The sequence below is a fragment of the Alexandromys fortis genome, unplaced genomic scaffold (assembly GCF_014885135.2).
Source record: "Alexandromys fortis isolate MF-2015 unplaced genomic scaffold, M_Fortis_MF-2015_v1.1 scaffold_63, whole genome shotgun sequence".
Taxonomy (NCBI): Eukaryota; Metazoa; Chordata; class Mammalia; order Rodentia; family Cricetidae; genus Alexandromys; species Alexandromys fortis.
The window spans coordinates 9,359,185-9,379,736 of record NW_026067953.1 but is presented as its reverse complement, the minus strand read 5'-3'; the positions used below and the strand labels follow the sequence as shown (position 1 = coordinate 9,379,736).

The window sequence follows — 20,552 nt, the reverse complement described above, 5'->3', positions numbered from 1 at the left end:
TAGGTTTGACAGCATGGACTGCCAGTCGGCAAGACTATCCTTGTAATGTCTGCTACTGAGTGCCAGATTTGCCAGCAGCAGAGACCAACACTGAGCTCCAGGTAGGGCAGTATTCTCCGGGACATCTAGACAACAATCTAGAGGCAGTGTGGATATATTGTGTCTCTTTCTCTGTGAAAAGGACAAGCCTTTTCCTTATTGGAGTAGATAATTATTCTGGTTTTGAATTTGCTTTTACTGATGCATTGCTTCTGCACAAACCATCATCCATTAACTCAACTAATGTATCATCCATGGTCATTTCACACAGTATTGTGTCTAGCCTAAGAACTCACATTACACACAGAAAATTGCAACATGGTGCCCCGGATCAAGTAATTCACTGGCATCAACATGCTCCCTACCATTCTGAAGCAGCTGTCCTGATAGAAAGATGTAATGGCTTTCTGAAAACACAGTTACTTTGCCAATTACTTGGCAGCATTCTGGAGGGCTAGGCAGGGTTTCCAGAAGGTGGTGTATGCTTTGAACCATTGTCCAATACATAGCATGGTTTCTCCTGTAGCCAGGATCCACAAGTCCAAGTTAAGAGGTGAAAAGGGTCATGTTTCCACTCATTCTCATGCTATGACATACTATGAAGATATCTGATTATTATCCCTTATCATACTTCCTGTTGGCCTAGAAACTAGTTCTAGAGATTGGGTTACTCCTGCCAGGAAGCAAAACATTCCACTGAATTGAAAGCTCAGACTTGCCCTGGCTGTTTGGGTTTCTGATGGCTTTTATCCAACAGTTTCTGTGTTGGGTGGAGCAATTGTTCCTGATTAACAAACAGAATTTGATTATATATCCACAACTGAGGGGAGAAAGATTATGTCTGGAGATCATGTGATCTTTTAGGACATCTCTTTGTGTTACCACATCTTGAGATTAACGATGGGAAACTTCAAGAAACCAATCAGGCAGAATGACAAAGGGCAGAAGGCCTTGGTCATGTCTGCAGGAAAGAGTGCAGACCTGGTGATTTGTTCGCTTAGTGCACAGGGTTCCCAGTAGGACGACAGTAACAGATGCCAGCAACTGTGGATGCAGAAATGATGGTTCTTATTGGCACGAGGGTTTCTGATCTTTTCTGATAGAGAATGTGTTTGTACAGATGTTTGTGTTTTTGTTCCTCAATTTATTCATCATATAGTGTAACATCAATTAAAAGAATATCAGTGGACATAATATTAAAGTTTTAGATACTAAAAAAATGCTTCTCAAGAAACATGGTCTCCTATTATAATGTTAGTAATGGATCTGTGTGAACGAAGGAGAGTTATGATTCATTTAATTGTGACCTGGTTAAATATATAATGCATCTGCAATTATCCGTGTAACAGTTAAACTTTCTGAGACATAGCTCAGACCTGCTTATAGTATTACCATAGCAGAAATTAAACATAATTTATGGAGATATGATAGCATTTTAAGTTGCAAAGGGGTGAACTTGTGATGGGTTTATGGATTAAAGTTAACTTTACTCCATTTGGAATTAACTGAAACCCAAGCAGCTGGGTACAACTTTGAGGAAATTTTTCTTAATTAAATTATTTAGAGTGGCAAGAGACACTTTTGATGTGGATCTTTTGGGGTTGGAAGATTCACCTTTAATCTGGGACACACTTTCTGCAGGCAGCCTATATAAAGGACATGGAGGGATACCTGCTTTCTTTGCCTGCTTTCTCTCGCTCTCACTGGCAAGTCCACTCCATCATTGGTATCAGAGCTACTTCTTCAAGATTCCAGCACATACTGAAGACCAGGTGAGACTTCTAAGCTTGAGAATAAACACAACTACTTGATTCCTGACTCTTCCATTGGGAGACAGCTATTTGGACTAATTGGACCTGTGCTTTTAAATATTTCCAATAAATTCCCTTTAGGTAGAGATTTGTCTTGTAGCATTCGTTCCTATAGTGAATACTAATAATGACACTTAGTGTTCAGACTCAGCTCCCAGCAGCATGAGATGTCTTCAGCACCAGGCGCCTTAGATTGCTGGTCTGAACTAGGAGGGATGACGGAAAGCAGCTGAAGCATGGCAGTGCTCATGGAGTGCATGAGGTCATGACTTCAGGGACTTGATTGGACATAGTGAAATTGTTGGGACACAGCTGCTTCCAATCCATGGGTCTCCTCTTTCTCGCTTGATGGCCCCCATGGGTGATGTCTCAGTGCTCAATGTGGAAGGGAGTCTTGTGTGAGACCCTCAGGCTGTAATTGTCTGCAATCACATGTCCTCCTGCTCAGTGTGTGTCTCTGGGGCCTTGAGACTCAAGCATGTCTCAAATTGAACATACAAATTTTTCTCTCTCTGTGCAGGCCTCTAGCAGTCTTACAGGGCTGATGGAAGCTCAGTGGACACTCAGCACCCTAATTCAAATGAACCTTGGTCTCGTCTTATACTCCATCTAGGCACGAAACCATCTCATCCTTGAGCTGAAATCACCCAATTTCCTCTCCAGATGTGGACTCCTGATCCCTGCAGCTGCCCTCAGTGTCGGTCCCCACATTTGTCCATAACGGTTTGAGGATCCCAGGACAGGAGCAGGTATTCACCCCTCGAGAGCTCCCTTTATTCTGAATCATTTGAGGATTCTCTGAGGGACAAGCTCTTTGTCATCTGGTGATTTTTTTTCTTTCCTAAACAGCCAATTATTCTGAGAAATACCTCCCATGCTGTGTGCCCTGCCAAAAGCATTTTTCTGGTCATCTGACCACCTTCTCATCCTCCTCTGACCTCAGTACCGAGGTCACATGATCCTTAGACTCATTTGGGTGCTCTCTGGGAAGCATCCATAGCCTTGTTTCATGTTCCACCTGCCCACCTCCACAGTGATGTCTTGGCCTATGTATATCAGCTTGGAGCAGACTGTTCCTCTGGCATCAGTGCTCTTGGGAGAACATCCCGCCAGTCATAATGCCGAGCTGTGATGTTATGGGAAAATGACTAAACTTCTTGGTGCCTCAGTTTCCTCATCCATAAAAGGGACAGATATTACCATGTAGGTCAGAGGTTCATCACATGAGTCACATAATGTGAGTGACAATCTCTCCCACCTTGTTATCACTGGAGGCCACACCCCTGCCAATAGGAGCTGAGTGAACACTGCCTGATCACTTTCCATGCAGATATATGTTTACTGATCATTTGCTCCAAGGGCTGCATTTTGGGTAAAAAAGGAGTTGGTGTCCATCTGCAGTGTGAGGTTGGTCAGTGGGGAACCTAGAAAATGGCTCCTCTGTCCTAAGTAGGTACACTAGGGGGAAAGGAGCTGAGCTGCCCAACTGACCCCATGCAGCTGCAGGAATGGGTGCTGTAACACAGTGCCAGATGTGGGCAGGGCCAGGAGCCCCTGACAGGTCAGTGGGTGGCAGAGCGTGGAAGAAGAAAAATGTGAGGTTGGACTTGGTACCAAGTGTTCCCAGATTTTGGAAATAGACTCAGGGCAGCAGGTTCTGTTCTCAGTCCAGGGCCTGAGGTCAACATGGCACTGGACTGTGCATAGTCCTATCAAGGCAGGGGAACATAAAGACAGACATAACCAGAGCCTACATAGGAACTGAGTCTACCTGCCAGGGCCCAGGCTTTGGGTGGAAGCACATACAGGAGAGGCATCAGGGAGGGGCCAGGAAATCAGATTTCAGTCTCAGAAACATGAGCTAGTGCTGCCAAGAGGACAGGAACCTGACACTGTCTGTCCACAGAACCTGTGCATGGTGCAGTCACACAGTTAGTCACCGCCACTCTCCACTCAGGCACACACAGCCAATCAGAGAATGGAGGCCAAAATGCACATAGAGACCCACATACAGGCTCAATCCCTGGCTACCAGGAAGAAGCCTCACCATTTGGGAAGTTCCAGTTTTCCTTGGGATTTGTGACTTTGGCCATAAAGAGTGAAGTCTGGGTGTTAGTGTCTGAAATAATTATCAGGAATGTCCTGTTGAAATTCACATTCAAAGGATTCATAATTTGAGACATTCCCACAATCCCGATTCCCATGGCAGCTGCTGCTTCTGTGCCTGTCTCAGCCACGTCCAGCACAGCCTTGTGGACCACCTCTAGGAGAAAGACATCACCCAGTGGAGACCAGGGAGGGCAGCAGAGGAGATTCCTGGAGCAAGCATCGACTGCTGGCCTCAGACACTGGTGAGCTTGTTTGTTCCTGCCATGAGCTCTACCCCTGAGTTTCCAAGTCTCTGCGCAGGGTGTGAGATGAGGCCACCCTGGGAATGCTCAGTCTCTGAGAATCTGTGTTGTCCTAAACCCAGCAATATCTGGAGGATGGGAGTAGGCACTGTTGGTTCTTATTACATAGGTAGCTTCTCAGGAGACCCACAGAAAACAGCTGGGCACTGGCAGTCACTGCAGACTTCATCCCCCCTCCTGCTCCAGTCTCCTTAGGACATACAATAGCAATACACATGGCGTGGCTTCTCTTTCCCAGACGACCATGACCTGCTCTACAGATTTCCACCCAGCACTCAAGAGAAGTCAAAGGGAAGAACACTAGACATTGCCAGGCTGTGCATCTGGGAATGTAGTGTGAGGTCTTAAGGCGTCTTCTCCCCTATTTTTAAGTTTTCTGTAACAACTGCCAGTCAACCCTCGCTGTTTCCTTTACTGCAGATATTCTCTGTGCTAGTCAAGAAGTAGCAAGCCAGCTCTGCAGTAAAGAAGCTGAGGCTGGCAGTGATCTGCACTACAGTGGATTATCGGAGGCATCTGCACTACAGCATGCGCTGGGACCAGTGATGGTCAAAGACCAAGCACAGGTTCTTCCCTGCCCTGGGCTCCTGGGTGAGGTTTTTTTTTTTCCCAATGAACAGAGGAGGGACTGGCTGCATGGGATCCAGCAGGAATATCTAGGTTGTAATCATCTCTCCGAGGATGAGGGAATCTCAGAAATGCCAGCTTTCTCACACATTTGCCGTCCCCCGCACACCTGTCCCTCTCTATCCACATTCAGGCACCAAAGAGAACCACCCAGTGTGTCTTGGCTCACCTGAGAGACTCTCAGGTTCTTGTCTTCTGTGATTTCAGACAGGTCAGCCTGCATAGAGAAGATTTTCCTGATGCCCAGCTGTGGAAGGATGCCCTCCAGGCTATAGTCCGTGGAGATGGAGACCTTGGGCAGGGAGGGCTCATCGATTTTCCTGAGAATGAAAAGAGAAATATAAGAGTCACTGAACTGTGTGTTCCCCTCAAACCACACTGTAGCTGGGGCAGCTCTCCACAGACGGCCCTCTCACTGGAGAGAAGCCCTCTTCCCATCCCTGTCTACATTACATGACTTTGTTTTTCTGTTGTGTTAATTACCTTTGAGTGCTGGAGAGGCAATGGACTTGGTACCAGCTGTTCCCTCACTGAATATGCTGTGCTCCCAGATCCACAAAATGCAGTCCTTCCCCTGTCGTGTGGACTCAGATGGCATTTAATGATCCACCTATTTATAAATAAACACCCACCTGACTCTAGAACATCCCCTTCTTAATGTCACTTCTTCTCAACTTTTAACAAATTGAATCATGACTAGTTGCATTTGCACATCCCAACTCTCTCATTCTCAATTACAAGGTGAGCATACAAGGCTAAGAATCTTAGTGCTTTAGTCTCTGATATACTCTCTGGGTATAAATCAGAGCAGAGCACACAGGAGGTCTTCCCATCATCATTCCGTGATGGTGAATGAATGAGTGATGAGGGGATGCGATGGCTGCACAGGGCAGAGCTGATTCTCAGGGCTGATCTCCTCTCACCTCACTCCCTCTGCCTTCCCATACCCATGCAAGATTCCGTGTAATTACAGCCTGGTAGACACAGAGGAAAATCAGTGCCTGCTCTAGCTGATGTCATCTTGTGAACAACAAAAGAATGACATTAAAATCAGGCCCCAAACTATCCAGTCAGCAGAGAAAAATTTGCCTCCTCTCTACCTGTCTCTGCTGACTCTCTAATCCTCACACTGGGTGCTAGTGAGATGATGAGGTTCAGGGACACTGGGCCTCAGGCCATAGCAGGATATAGAACCAGGCCAGCTCTGGTTCCAGCGGACACACACCTGGGCATAAAGGAGTCCCTCCACTTCCTCAGGGTCTCTGGCGCAGGCTGGCTTCCACCTGCTGCATCCTGCCCTCATCAGGGAGGATGAACAGGGCGCTGGCATTGCCTGTGTACTTCAGCTCCACCACAGTGCAGGACAGCTCCTCATCCCGGAAGTAGGGTGTGGTTAGAAACCTTAATTTCATCATGGGCACCTTCACAGTCATCTCGTTGTCCAAGTAGAAGTCAGACTCAAATGTGAAATTAGGGTCAAAGGGCGTCCTCCATTTCCCTAAATGTGGAGCAGATCATCAATTGTAACATCAGCAGAGAGACTCTACGTCCAGCTGATTTCTGCCCAGTTCCTCAATCTTGACAGTAATCAGTCCATATTCAGTCACAGAGTGTCCCTTTCTGGTTGTTTAATCTAGATTAGTAAAAAGCTTTGTAGATGCAGAACTGTGAATGAGAACTGATCCACAGGCTTAGTTTAAAAAGGGATCTCATAACCAAAGCTTTCCCATGTGAGATGTCTGAGTAACAGGCATGGATCTGAGACTGGGCTGTGTCATAGACACGTGAGATTGAAAATGATGAGACTGGAGCCTGCAGAGATGAGGATCACCTCTCCTTAGGAGGAACCATGTCTAGAAGGTGGTCACATTTGGACAGGTTTTAGGGAAACAGGACAAGAGAGACTGTGTTCTCCAACACCCTGATCTGTTGATGGGGCCCTTCTGCATGAACCCCCTTAATGGAAGTCAGTGCCCAAAACCATGAGTGGGTTTAGATGGAAGATCATGAGATCTGCAAATTCTCGGTGTTGCATTACCATGATTCCATTTTTATTTGGCGAAGACATGTGCAAGGAGTCCTCTTCTCCCGTGTGGGCTATGTGCACATCCATGAATCAAAAATATCCTACTCAGATTGGCCCACATTCCAAGTACATATGGCTATCTGCATTACACCCTAGAAGACTTGATACTGTGACAGTTTCTTGGGCTCAGGATCCAGCAGCATAAGTACACATCCACACCTCACAGTCAAGCGGCCTTGGAGCAGGAGTCCTGTGGCCAGCAGAGAGCTGCGCCCTATAGCCTCATCCTTCAGCCATCCCTCTGCTTCCCCTCCCTTCAGACTGCAGGAGCTCTGGGATCAGCTTGGACTCCCATCCTCTCCCTTCCTCTGTCAGTAGCCTATTGGTTTTCTGTCTATGATCTCAGATCCTCACCTCCTCTGCCCTGACTATCCAGACTCCAGGGTTCCAAATCTGCAGCAGGTCTCATCAGTATTTTCATTGGGCCTCATCATGTGGGGTCATTACCTCATTCTTTGGTCTATCACACAGGGTTTTGTGGGTATGGATTCTGGATGTCTCCCCAAGACACCCTTACCCAAAATAATTCCAGCCTAGTGTCCCAACTCTCAACCCCAGATTCATTTCCTGGGAGGGTGTCTTCAGCACTGTGACCCCGCACGATGCCTGGGCTCCTAATTTTACAAACTAAAATTCCACGAACTAGTCAGACACTAAACACAGACCACTGGCTGGCTGACACTTCCCTCTCACTAATGGCTTCTCCTCAATTCTTGCTTTTCCATACACAGCCTGACAGAAAAGGCTCAGAGGAGAGGTCCAGAAGAGAAAGTTCCCACGGGTCACTAAGATAATTGTCAGCCATATTGCTTTCCTATCAAGGCTGGGATGACCAGGCTCTTCAGGTCCCTAGAGCACCAGGATCCTTCTAGAAAAGGAAGTTCTCTGGCCTACGGACTCTGTTGAGCACATTAGACATGCTGGAGTGGGCTGAGTGATGGACCCCTTCTGTGGTAAGTTGAATGCTATTGGCCCCACAAGCTCATAGGGAGTGATACTATTAGGACATGCGACTCTTTTAGAGCAGGTTTAGTCTTGTGGAGGAACTGTGAGGCAGGCTTTGAGGTCTCATAAGTGCTCAAGGTACTGCCCAATGTCCAAGATCACTTTCAATTGCCTGCAAGATGTAGGACTCTCAGACACTGCTCCAGTGCCCTGTCTGTCTGCATACACCCATGTTCTGCCATTATAATAAATGAGTGAACCCATGAACTGTAAGTGACCCACCTCAATTAAATGTTTTCCTTTATAGGAGTTACTGTAGACATGGTGTCTTATCACAGCAATAGAACACTGACTAAGGCACTGTCTCTGCAGGGAGAAGCCCTGACTTCTGCACACTCAGATAGGATTGGATATGTGGTCTATGTACTCAGCTAGTCAATAAGCTTCTGCCACAACCAAATTCAGCTCTCAGACTGAAAGCTAAGGTATCATGGTGTGATTGTACTGGGAACCACACCTATATTGAAATGATCCTAAAGGAAAGTAAGGGCTACTAGTAATAAGAAGTTAGGCACCTGTGTTCTTAAGGCCATAAGCCCCTTCTTTCCAGTGCTCAGTGTATGGACACAAGGTACACAGCCAACACCCTCTCCAACCATGCCCAAAACAGTGCCCATCCTCACCTTTAAAGTAGATGTAGTTCACCAGCACCATTACTGTGTCCTCATCCAGGCCCGAGAATAGTTCCTTAATCTTCTCCTGGGTCTGATTCCTCACATAGCATTGATGAGCTTTTTGGCCTCATGAGGCTGCTGGAAGTCGGCACTTGAGGTCTCAGCCTGGTACAGCACCCTTGCCTTCTCCTTGAACTCTGCCAGGATCTGCAGGCGCTTTTCAACATGGGGCTGCCTGTGCTGATCTGCACCTGGTCCCCTGGCTGACTGAGCATGTGGAGGAGCTGCCCAAATCCCCGGTGGATGTCTGCCTCAGGGGTCTCTGTGAGATTGAACTTGAGACCTTCTAGAATCTCTCGCAAGGTGTTGTTTTTTGCTCCCAGGGACAGGAGGGCCAAGGCAGCTGAGATGCTGAGTGAGGAGAAGACGATGTGTTCATCTGGATCCTTCAAAGCCAACTCCTTGTAGAGACTGAAGGCGAAGTCAGTGTTGATGGAGGCCAATGTTAGACTGTCCACTTTTTCTTGTTGTTTTGGTCTTCTTGAAGTTCGGTGTTACTTCCCAATGTGCCATCTGGTTGGCAGAGAACAGCAGGGAAGAACCCAACAACCAAAAGTACAAGAGCTACAAGGATGGGCATCATCTCTATTCTCCTGAATCAGAGGTCCTGGAGAGGTGCTGCTTATTGGCTTGCTTCCCCTGCCTTGCTCAGTTTGTTCTCTGAATAGAATCACCATCAGAGGGAAGTAACCACCAACAGTGGGTGGGTCCTCCTTTGTCAAAAACTAATAAACAAATTTTTTAAAGCCAAATCTTATGGAATCAAAATTTAAATTAAGGTTTCCTTCTTTAATTTAACCAAGCTGCACAGGGCCCAAGAACAAAGTAGTTATGGTGACGGGATGAGGGTTGTATTAGGTTTGACATCACGGACCATCAGTCAGCAAGGCTTACTTAGCTAGATCTGCCACTGAATACCAGATGTGCAGGCAACATAGACCAGCACTGAGCCCCAGATAGCTCACTATTTTCTTAGGTAACTAGCCAATGAGCTGTTGGCAAGTTAACCATATCTGACCATTTCCTTCTTAAATAAGAGAATAATTTGACCTTAATGGATGTGGTGGTTGTCCACAATAGACTCCTGTGTTTGAATACTTGGCTCACAGGCGTGGCACTATTAGGAGGTGTGACATTATTACAGTTGTTGTGGCATTGTTGGAGGAATTGTATCTCAGTTCACTTCTTGCTGCCTTCAGATCAAGATGTACAACTCTCAGCTTTTTTCCACCACAAAGTGTGCCTGAATGCTGCCCTCTTCCCTGCCATCCTCATAATAGAATCTGAACAGCAAGCCATGTCCAATTAAATGTTCTCCTTTATAAGTGTTGCTGTGGTCATGGCGTCTCTTCACAGCAATAGAATCCCAACCAAAGACACTGGAGTAGTAACTTCTTGTGGTAATTGATTTGCCTTTCCTATGTGGACTGCTTCTGCCAAAGCCATCACCTGGGGACATACAGAAGGTCTTAACATCTAAGATTCTATCCCACACAGTATTGCTTCTGTTTATGTAACTCCTTTCAGAGCCAAAGAAGTATGAATCCACTGATCTTGCCATGTTCCCCACGGTCCTAATGCAGTTGGCCTGATAGAGAGACAGAATGGCCTTTAGAAGACGCAGTTACAGAGCCAATTATGTGGCAACTGTTAGAGGGCTGGAGTAGCATTCTCTAGAGAATGGTAAGGATTTTAAATCATTGTTCAATAGATAGTATGGTTTCTCCTATAGCCAGGACCTACAGATCCAGTAGTTAATAGGTGAAAAGATAGGGTTCCACTTACTATCATCCCCAGTGATCTAAATGAAGATTTTTACATTATATTCTCATGACTTAAATTTGCTGAACTAGAAGGTATGGATGTAGAGGAAGGATGATTCCTTCTAGGAGACTCAAAAAACTCCGGTTCAGACTGGAGTAATCATGGTCGGTTTCTATCTATTAACTACTTCCCCCAGTACGAAAGGACAAGGGAAGTGAGGCCTCCTTAACACAAGCGCCTTAAAACTAATATATGAAATCATCTCAATTTAGTAAGTTTGTTTAACAACCCCCTAGACAAGGGGTTCATTAGGGTGGCAGAGCCCGGAAATTGCGTAAGATTTAAAACCTTGTCCCCAGAGGTTCAAATCCTCTCCCTAATAGTGTGTTTCATTAACATCTTCACCCTCCAAATTCCAGTACTAACTGCCATGGTGTTCCTTACTTTAGTAGAGCAGGAAATCCTAGGCTATGTACAATTACAGAAAGGACCAATCATGTAGGCCCATAAGGAATTTTCCAACCATTCACAGATGCAATAAAACTATTCATGAAAAAACCTCTAGGACTCCTAGCCACTTCCACAACCCTATTCCTTATCACATCCACTTCATCCTCTCACCAGCCCTAAGTCTACAAATTTCACTGCCAATACCTCACCCCCAGTCAACCTCAACTTAGCAATTTTATTTATTTTAGCCACATCAAGCCTATCAGTTTACTCCATCTTATGATAAAGGTGAGAATCCAACTCCAAATACTCTATATTTTGAGTTCTACGAGCATAGCTCAAACAATCTCATACGAAGTCACAATAGCAATCATTCTGCTCTCTGTACTTCCAATAAACGGATCGTTCTCAATCCAATCATTATTATATACACAAGAATCCCTATGACTTCTAGTGCCAGCCTGACCCCTAGACATAATATGATTTATCTTAATCTTAGCAGAAACTAACCAAGCCCCTTTCGACCTAACAGAAGGAGAATCAGAGTTAGTCTCAGGCTTCAATATCAAATATGCTGCTGGACCATTTGCACTATTCCTCATAGCTGAATAAATAAATAATATCCTAAAAATGCAATGTCAACAATTGTATTCATAGGCCCATTTCATAACCCACATAGTCCTAAGCTTTACATCATAAACTTCATATTCAAAACCCTGTTTTTAACCACACTCTTCGTATGAATCTGATCATCTTACCCATGATTCTGTGATGATCAACTTAGGCACCTGCTATGAAAAAAATTCCTACATTTCATTCTGGCCTCCTGCATATGATATATCTCAATCCCAATCTTCATAGCCAGCATCCCCCTTACACTTAGAAATATGTCTGAAAAAAAAAAAACCAGCATTTAAGACTCAGTGGAATGTACTGTGAGAGCTTAGAAGACAGGAATCTTGAAAGCAATGCAAAGAATGGAGACCTGGCTTGTGATGTTTTAGAGGGAAGTTTAAAGACCCTCTCAGGATCCACACAAGGACAAGTTCAGGTTTTGATTAGCCTTGGCAGAAGGTATGTCTTTTGCCTGGACCATATGTTGAGGATGGCGTCGGGCACATAGAGAGGAACAAGAATGGAGGGGGACAAAGGCATGGACATAGGACTTGCCTGTAAAGCAGCAAAATTTGTCAAGATCAATATGAATTGGAAACTGAAATAAGTCATCTAATACCTTGAGAGCATCTGCCAAGCCATATTGCATGCAGTAAAAAAAAAAATAAGGTGGTGAGGCTTAACCAGTGTGAGGTGGGAATGAAGTTTAAGGATGGAAACAAGCAGAGTTGATGAGTTTATTTTGGAATGGAATACACTCATGATGGATCAAGTGACAGAGACAGAGTGAACAGGATGAAAGAAAACCTTGAGAAGGCCACAGTAGAGAACCTCAGAGTGAGGAGGAAGTGGAAGAGAGTTAGAGAAGGGCCTAGGGGAATCCCATCTGCAGGAGGATTCTAATATCATAGTTACACAGGTACAGGGAGGAATGCAGTAAGTGATGGATGGACAGAGAATAATAATAGCAATATACAGCAAGCCAACAGCCAACATCAAATTTAATGGAGAGAAACTCAAAGTGATTCCACTAAATCATGAACAAGACAAGGCTCTCCACTCTTTTCTTATATATTCAACATAGTTCTTAAAGTTCTAGCTATAGCAATAAGACTACAGAAGAAGATCAGGAGATTCATTTTAGAAAGGAAGAAGTCAAACTTCTGCTATTTGTAGATAGCATAAAGGACCCCCCCCCAAAAAAAAAACTCTACAAAAAACTCCTACATCCTTGCTCATGTTCTCCCTCCATCTGCTTCTCATTGGGACCTTGGGAGCTCAGTCCAGTGCTCCAGTGTGGGTCTCTGTCTCTATCTCCATCCATTACCAGATGAAGGTTCTATGGTGATATGAAAGATATTCGTCGGACCACGGGGGGTGCACCCACCCACTGAGACAGTGGGGCTGATCTATTGGGAGCTCACCAAGGCCAGCTGGACTGTGACTGAAACAGCATGGGATAAAACCGGACTCTCTGATCATGGCGAACAATGAGGACTGATGAGAAGCCAAGGTCAATGGCAAGGGGTTTTGATCCTACTTCATGTTCCGGCTTGGTGGGAGCCTAGCCAGTTTGGATGTTCACCTTCCTAGACATGGACGGAGGGGGGAGGACCTTGGACTTTCCACAGGGCAGGGAACCATGACTGCTCTTTGGATTAGAGAGAGAGGGGGAGAGGAGTGGGGGGAGGGGGAGAAGAGTGGGGGGAGGGGGAGGGAAATGGGAGGCTGGGAGGAGGCGGAAACTTTTTTTTCTTATTCTCAATTAAAAAAAAAGAAATAAAGGAATAAAAATATAATAAGCCACATAAAGATGAAAAAAAACTCCTACAGCTGATAAATATGTTCAGTAATTTGGCAGGATACAAGATCAACTCAAAAAATATGAGTAGCCCTCCAACATACAACTGATAAAGAAGCTGGGAGAGAAGTCAGAGAAACATCACCCTTCAAAACTGTCATCAATAACATAAAATATCTTGGGGTAACACTAACCAAATAAATGGAAGAACTGTTGAAGAAGAATGTTAAGTTTCAAAAGAAAGATACCTGAAGAAGATACCTGAAAATGAAAAAAAGATACCTGAAATTGAAGAAGCTAACTGAAAATAGAAAGATCTCCCATGCTCTTGGATAGGTAGGATCAACATAATAAAAATGTCAATCCTAACAAAAGCAACCTCTAGATTCAATGCAATCCCCATCAAAATCCAAACACAATTCTTCACAGATCTTGAAAGAACAATGCTCATCTTCATATACAAAATAAACAGTAGAGCCAATACAATCCTGTTCAATAAAGGAACTTCTGGGGGCATCACTATCCCTCATATTAAGCTCTATTAGAGAGCTATAATAACGAAAACAGCTTGATACTGGCATAAAAATAGAAAGGTTGACTAATGGAATAAAATCTAAGACATAGATATTAATCCATACACACCTATGAAAACCTGATTTTTGACAAAGAAGCCAAAATTATGCAGTGTAATAAAGAAAGCATCTTCAATAAATGGTGCTGGCATAACTGGATGTCAACATATAGATGAATGCAAATGGATACATATCTATCCCCATGCACAAAAGTCAAGTCCAAATGGATTAAAAACCTCATTATGAATCAGACCACACTGAACCTGATAGAAGAGACAGTGGGAAGTAGTCTTCAAGGCATGGACATAGGAGACCACTTCCTTAATACAATACCAGTAGCACTGAAACTGAGAACAACAATAAATTAGTGGGACCTCCTAAAACTGAGAAGCTTCTGTAAAGCAAAGGACATAGTCAACAAGACAAAAAAGGCAGCCTACTGAATGGGAAAAGATCTTCAAAAACCCCACATCAGACAAAGGACTGATCTCTAAAATATATAAAGAACTCAAGAAATTAGACATCAAAATTCCAAATAATCTAATTAAAAATGGGATACAGTACTAAACAGAAAATTTTCAGCAGAAGAATCACAAATGGTCAAAAGACATTTAAGGAAATGTTCAGCATCCTTAGCCATCAGGAAAATGCAAATAAAGATGACTCTGATTTACCATCTTACTTCAGCCACAATGGCTAAGATCAAAAACATCAAAGATGGCTTATGCTGAAGAAAATGTGGAGTAAGGTGAACACTCCTCCATTGCTGGTGGGAATGCATGCACTCTGGAAATCTGTATAAAGGTTTCTCAGAAAATTGGGAATCAACCTAGCTTAGTACACAGCAATATATCCAAAGGATGTTCAATCATCCTACAAGAACATTGGTTAAGCTATGTCTATACTAGCATTATTTGTAATAACCAGAACTCGGATATAACCTATATACCCCTCAACCGAAGAATGGATAAAGAAAATATGGTACATTTTCACAATGGAGTATTACTCACTGGTAAAAAAGTTGACATCTTGAAATTTGCATGCAAATGGATGAAACTAGAAAAAACATCCTGAATGAGGTAACCCAAACCCAGGAATAGAAAGATGATTTATACACACACACACACACACACACACACACACACACACACATATATACATATACACACACAAACACACACACACACAAAATACACATACACCCCTGGAAAAAGAATATAGGTGAGATCACCTGACAAATATAGAAGTATGGGAGTAGGGGGGAATCAGGGGAAGAAGAGATGAGAAGGGAAGAAGGGAGGAGAGTTTGAGGGACTACTTGAGAGTAGTCAAGATGGCAAAAACAACAGAGATGACAGAAAAGAAAGAGATATTTTTAATGAGGGAGTCATTATGGGGCTAGCAAGAAATCTGACACTAGAGAAATTCCCAGGAATCCACAAGGATGATCCCAGCTAAGACCATAAGCAATAGAGGATAGGGTGCCTGAACTGGCCTTGTCCTGTGGTCAGAGTGATGAATATCTTCAGTGTCACCATAGAATCTTTACCCAGCAACAACTGGTGGAAACAGGAGTAGAGACCCACAATGGAGCATTGAGCTGGGCCTTCAAAGTCCAGATGAAGAGTGGGAGGAGGGAGTATATGAACAAAGAGGTCAAGATTAGGATGGCGACATCCACTGAAACAGTGATGACCCAAAGCTGCCCTGAGCCAGCATTCTTCTGTCAGCCTGGGGCCCAATGTCCCTATACCTCAAAGTCCCACTAATACCTGTGTAACAGTTAAAGAGTCAGGGACCGGTGGAGTGCAGTGATGGTGTAATGAAGGTGGTGATAAAAGCAGGGACAGGGGGAGAGCAGGTGAGTTTCCCTCTGCAGTCATGGTAGTTGAGGCAAATTTTACTGTCAGTTTTCTTGTTCGTAGGATGAGATCAGCTAGAGCAGGAGCTGAGGATTCTTCAGTGTCTAACGGGCTGTAATTACATGGAACCTTGAATGGGTGGTGGAGGGCAGAGGGAGTGAGATTGACATGAGATCAGCTCTGAGAATCAGCTCTGCCCTGTGCAGCCATCCTATTCCTCATCACTCATTCATTCACCTGTGTGCAATGATAACTGGAAGACCTACTCTGTGCTGGGCTGTGATTTTATTCCCTAATATGGCTCTTTTAATGAAGATATCTACTTCCCTGCTCCCATATCCACCCTTCTTCCAACTCAACCATCCCATTTCCCAAAGCTCTCCCCAATTCTCCCCTTCTCCATTCTCTCTCCCCATATCCCCTTACCCCCACCCCCATGCTCCCAACTTTTGCCTGGCAATCTTGTCTATTTCCAATATCCAGGAAGATAACTATATGTTTTTCTTTGTATTAACTATCTTATATAGCCTCTCTAGGATCACAAATTATAGGCTCAATGTCTTTTATTTATGGCTAGAATCCACTTATGAGTGAGTATATACCATATTCATCTTTTTGGGTCTGGGTTATCTCACTCAGTAAAGTGTTTTCTATTTCCTTCCATTTGTATGCAAAATTCAAGATGTCATGTTTTTTTACCAATGAGTAAAACCCTAAACTGTATATGTGCCACATCTTCTTATCCATTCTTCTATTGAGGGGCACCTAGGTTGTTTCCAGGTTCTGGCTATTACAAATAGTGCTGATATGAACATATCAGCTTTTGAACACATGCTTTTGTAGTATGATTGGGTATGTCTTGGGTATATTCTCAAGAGTTGAATTGCTGGGTCCTGAGGTAGGTTGACTCCCAGTTTCCTGAGAAAATGCCATACTGATTTCCAAAGTGGTTGCACAAGATTGCATTCTCACCAACAATGGATGAGTGTTCCCCTGACTCTACATCCTCTCCAGCATGGGCTATCAGTGGTGTTTTTGATTTTAGCCATTCTGTCAGGTATAAGATGGTATCTCAAAGTTGTTTGGATTTACATTTCCCTGATTGTTAAGGAAGCTGAATATGACCTTAATTGTCTTTTGGCCATTTGAACTTCTTCTGTTGAGAATTCTCTATTCAGTTCAGTACACCATTTTTTAATTGGGTTAATTAGAGTTTTAATATCTAGTTTCTTGAGTTCTTTATATATTTTGGAGATCAGACCTTTGTTTGATGTGGCATTGCTGAAGATCTTCTCCCATTCAGTAGGGTACCTTTTTGTCTTAATGACAGTGTCCTTTACTTTACAGAAGCTTCTCAGTTTTAGGAGGTCCCATTTATTCAATGTTGGTCTTGTTGTCTGTACTATTGGGGTTGCATGTAGGAAGTGTTCTCCTGTGCCCATGTGTTACAGTCTACTTCCCACTTTCTCTTCTATCAGGTTCAGTGTGGTCAGATTTATATGGAGGCCTTTAGTCCATTTGGACTTGAGTTTTGTGCATGATGAAAGATATGGATCAATTTTCATTCTTCTACAGGTTGACATTCAGCTATGCCAGCACCATTTGTTGAAGATGCTTTCTTTCTTCTATTGTAGACCTGGCAGCTCTATAGTGGCTATCTGTCTCTGCTTTGTTCCTCCCAGAATTCAGTTCTCTCTTCCCGCCTACCTAAGTTCTGCCCTATCACCACGCCCAAAGTAGTTTTTTTTATTAACCAATGAAAGCAACACATAGACAGAAGGACCTCCTACACCACACAGGAGTCAAAGTGATCCTATTCTGTGCAAGATCTATTTCTATGTCAGTGCATTTCAACAGGCCATTCCTGATGTTTGTCTCTGAAGCACATTCCCATGACCCTATTTCTGACCAAGATCTTCAACCACAATTGATGCTAGAAATTTCCAAGGTGAGAGCCTTCTGCCCAGATGCCCAGGAGGGAGTAGACATGTGGGTGTGTACATCCTGAATGCCATTCTCTGAATGCCTTTGTACACTTGTCTTGGACAGTGATTGTGACTAACTCCATGGTGCTGACTGCACTTTAGTGTCCATCTCTTAGGCCTACTGGGAGCACTTGCTCATGTTCTAATCATAGAATCTGTCTTATGCCCTGACCCTGCTCACTGCCCTGTATGTGCCTGTACCCCAAGTGTGGGTACTGGCAGGCAGTCTCATTCCCATTGCTTTCTACTTCCATGGTCTTGCTGGGATCAAGCAAGCTTACAGGCCAATCAATGAAGATCAGGCCCAGGACTGAGAGGGAACCTGCTGCACTGAATCTCATTCCCTGGTGACAAGTTCCTGCTTTGTGCATCCCTCATCCAGTTCCCAGGTTCTGCAATCCACCATCCCTTGCAGCAGATGGTCATGCCCTTATCTGACCCACCATTACAGGCTTCACTCCTGTTGAAAGGCAGTTAGTTAGCAGGCTCCTTTCCTGATAGCACCCCTACATAGGGCAGAGAACTCATTTTCTAAGTCTGCAACTATCATCCTCACATGCCAGATTGATACCCTCACATTCCTTTCCCTAAATGCCGGGCTTGCAACAAAGGATCAATAAACGCATAACTGCACAGAAGGTGGCCAGGGAATATTCACTCAGCTTTCACTTATGGCACTTGGCAGGGGAATGGCCTCTATGACAACAAAAGGAAGTAGGGATTGTCACACACACTCTTTGAAATGTACAGCACCTGGTCCACATACGATTATCATTCCTTTTATGCATGACAAAATTGAGGCACAGAGAAGCTTAGCCATTTCCCCATGTCAGCACAGCTAGACATTATGACTGGCAGGATATTCTTCAAGATTCCTGAAGCCAGTGGAACTGCCTTCCCAAAGCCAAGGTTTTGTGTCCAAGGCATTATCATGGAGGTGGGCAGATGGATTGTAAACAAGGCTCTAGATACTGCAGAGAGAACACAAATGAGTCTGTGGATCAGGTGACCTCTGTGCTGAGGTCAGAGGAGGATGAGCAGGTGGTCAGATGACCAGAAAGGATGCTTTAGGCAGAGCACACAAGAGTGTAGTCATTTCAGAGAATCCCGAGGGTCTTTGGGACAACAGAGCAGAAGGGTGGTAGAGGAAGAAGCAATTACAGCCACTGGATATCAGAGAGCCTGCCTCTAGGTGGATTCTGAAATTACTCAGAGCCACAAAGAGAGCACTGGAGGGGTTAATCAGACTTTCCTCTCTTAGGAGAGTTAGTCGCTGTGGTTACAATCCAGAGGACTGGGTTGTGCAGACTGGGGATCATCATTGAGGGCATTTTCAGGGAGCAGTGGAGAGAGAGTTGATGATTCAGTTCAAGAGATGAGCTTGCTTGCTTTGTAGAAGGAGGAGGAGAGGAGGTTGGGGCACCTGGAACTTACAGAGAATCCTCTGAGTCCAGGAAAATAGAAGAAGCCTGCATAGAGAGGGAAAGGTGAGCATTCATTTAGAGACTTGATTGTGTCTTATGGCTCCTGAGGACACTCTTGAGCAGGGGGACATGACATCACCAAGCAATTGCACTCTTGTGGTCACTCAAAGGATCTCCTACCCCTGTGAGTACTGAGATACCATTCCTTGAAAGCCATGAGGTGATGACATAGGAAACCATCTATTGAAAGCAAACAAGTGTCCCAGCAATCTCTCCAGCATGTGTCAGGGAAAATCCTTCGACTGGGACACTCCCAACACTCGTGTGCAGTGGAATGCCCCAGTTTCATCCCACCATCATTCTTGGACTCAGGCCAGGTATATAAGGCACCTGGTGCTGAATGCATCTCAAAATGACCTGACCTGTGTCTGGAACTTGTGAAAAATATCTGAATCTATCTCTTATGGGGTTCTATGACTTTTCCTAGGATTTACTTTTACTTGTTCCTTTGGGACTGAGGATTCCCCTGGCTCTTGGTGATCAAATGTCATTTTGGAGATGAACCCCTATTTGTAATTCCAATGTGCAATGGAGGTAAAGACTGTGGAGGGGAAAGTGAGGTGCCTGGAAATTGTAGTATAATTAGGTTGAATGCTGGGAAACTCCATGCATGGCTCATGGTTTGTACATGCTGGGCAATCAGTTTATAGGAATTTATCAATGTTGAGTGGCTGCATGGTGGGGTAGGGTGTTTGCGTCAAAACTACTATGCCCCAGGTGCTTCCTTCCTTCCTTCCTTCTTCTGCCATGTGGCCCATAAGTTCTAATCATTGTCTGACACATTCATCTTGAGACCTTGGCCAAATTACTTGACAGAGGTCATTGCCTCAACCATGGAGCACAACCTAAGCGATAAAATTAGCATTGAAGTTCTTGCTCTCAGAGTTGTTGACCTGTTATCCCTTTACATGGAACATTGATCAAAAGTTTTTGGGTCATTTAGATTTTTGGTCACTTTGACTTGTAGGTCTAAGTTAAAAATCATTTGGAGGTTGATTTAGTTCTCCAAAGTCATGCCAACCATAATTGCTATCTTATGTCTTAGTGTTTGGTCCACTAGAGAGGTTTGTTGAAAAGTTAATCTAGTAAATTAAAGCTCCATAGGGTCTTCTCGTCTTATTGTGTAATCCCCGCCTCTTCACGGGGAGGTCAATTTCACTGATTGGGAGTGAGAGACAGTTGAGTCCTCATTTAGCCAAACATTTCATTCCCCAGTTAAGGAATAAGTGATTATGCTATGTTTTGAGGGCTGCAGGCTGTGTTCCCGCCTGGATCCCGGCCAGCTTACCTCTGAAATAATTAAACGGAAACTGTATTCTTTTTTTTTTTTTTTTTTTTTTTATTTTATTGAGAATAAGAAAAAAAA

The 20,552-nt window shown here is 44.1% G+C and overlaps 1 protein-coding gene, 1 long non-coding RNA gene and 1 pseudogene across 1 annotated transcript in view; 1 reads left to right on the top strand and 2 right to left on the bottom strand.

Annotated features, from left to right (window-relative positions):
• The window catches only part of LOC126507201 (uncharacterized), a 39,624-nt gene extending 37,207 nt beyond the window's left edge, over positions 1–2,417 (top strand). Inside the window, exons 2-3 of the long non-coding RNA XR_007593454.1 lie at positions 1,681–1,811; positions 2,371–2,417. This is a non-coding gene — a long non-coding RNA (uncharacterized lncRNA). The remainder of the gene's footprint in view (positions 1–1,680; positions 1,812–2,370) is intronic.
• The window catches only part of LOC126507192 (serine protease inhibitor A3N-like), a 93,776-nt gene that overhangs the window by 13,077 nt on the left and 60,147 nt on the right, over positions 1–20,552 (bottom strand).
• On the bottom strand, positions 3,861–9,270 carry LOC126507198 (serine protease inhibitor A3N-like; annotated as a pseudogene).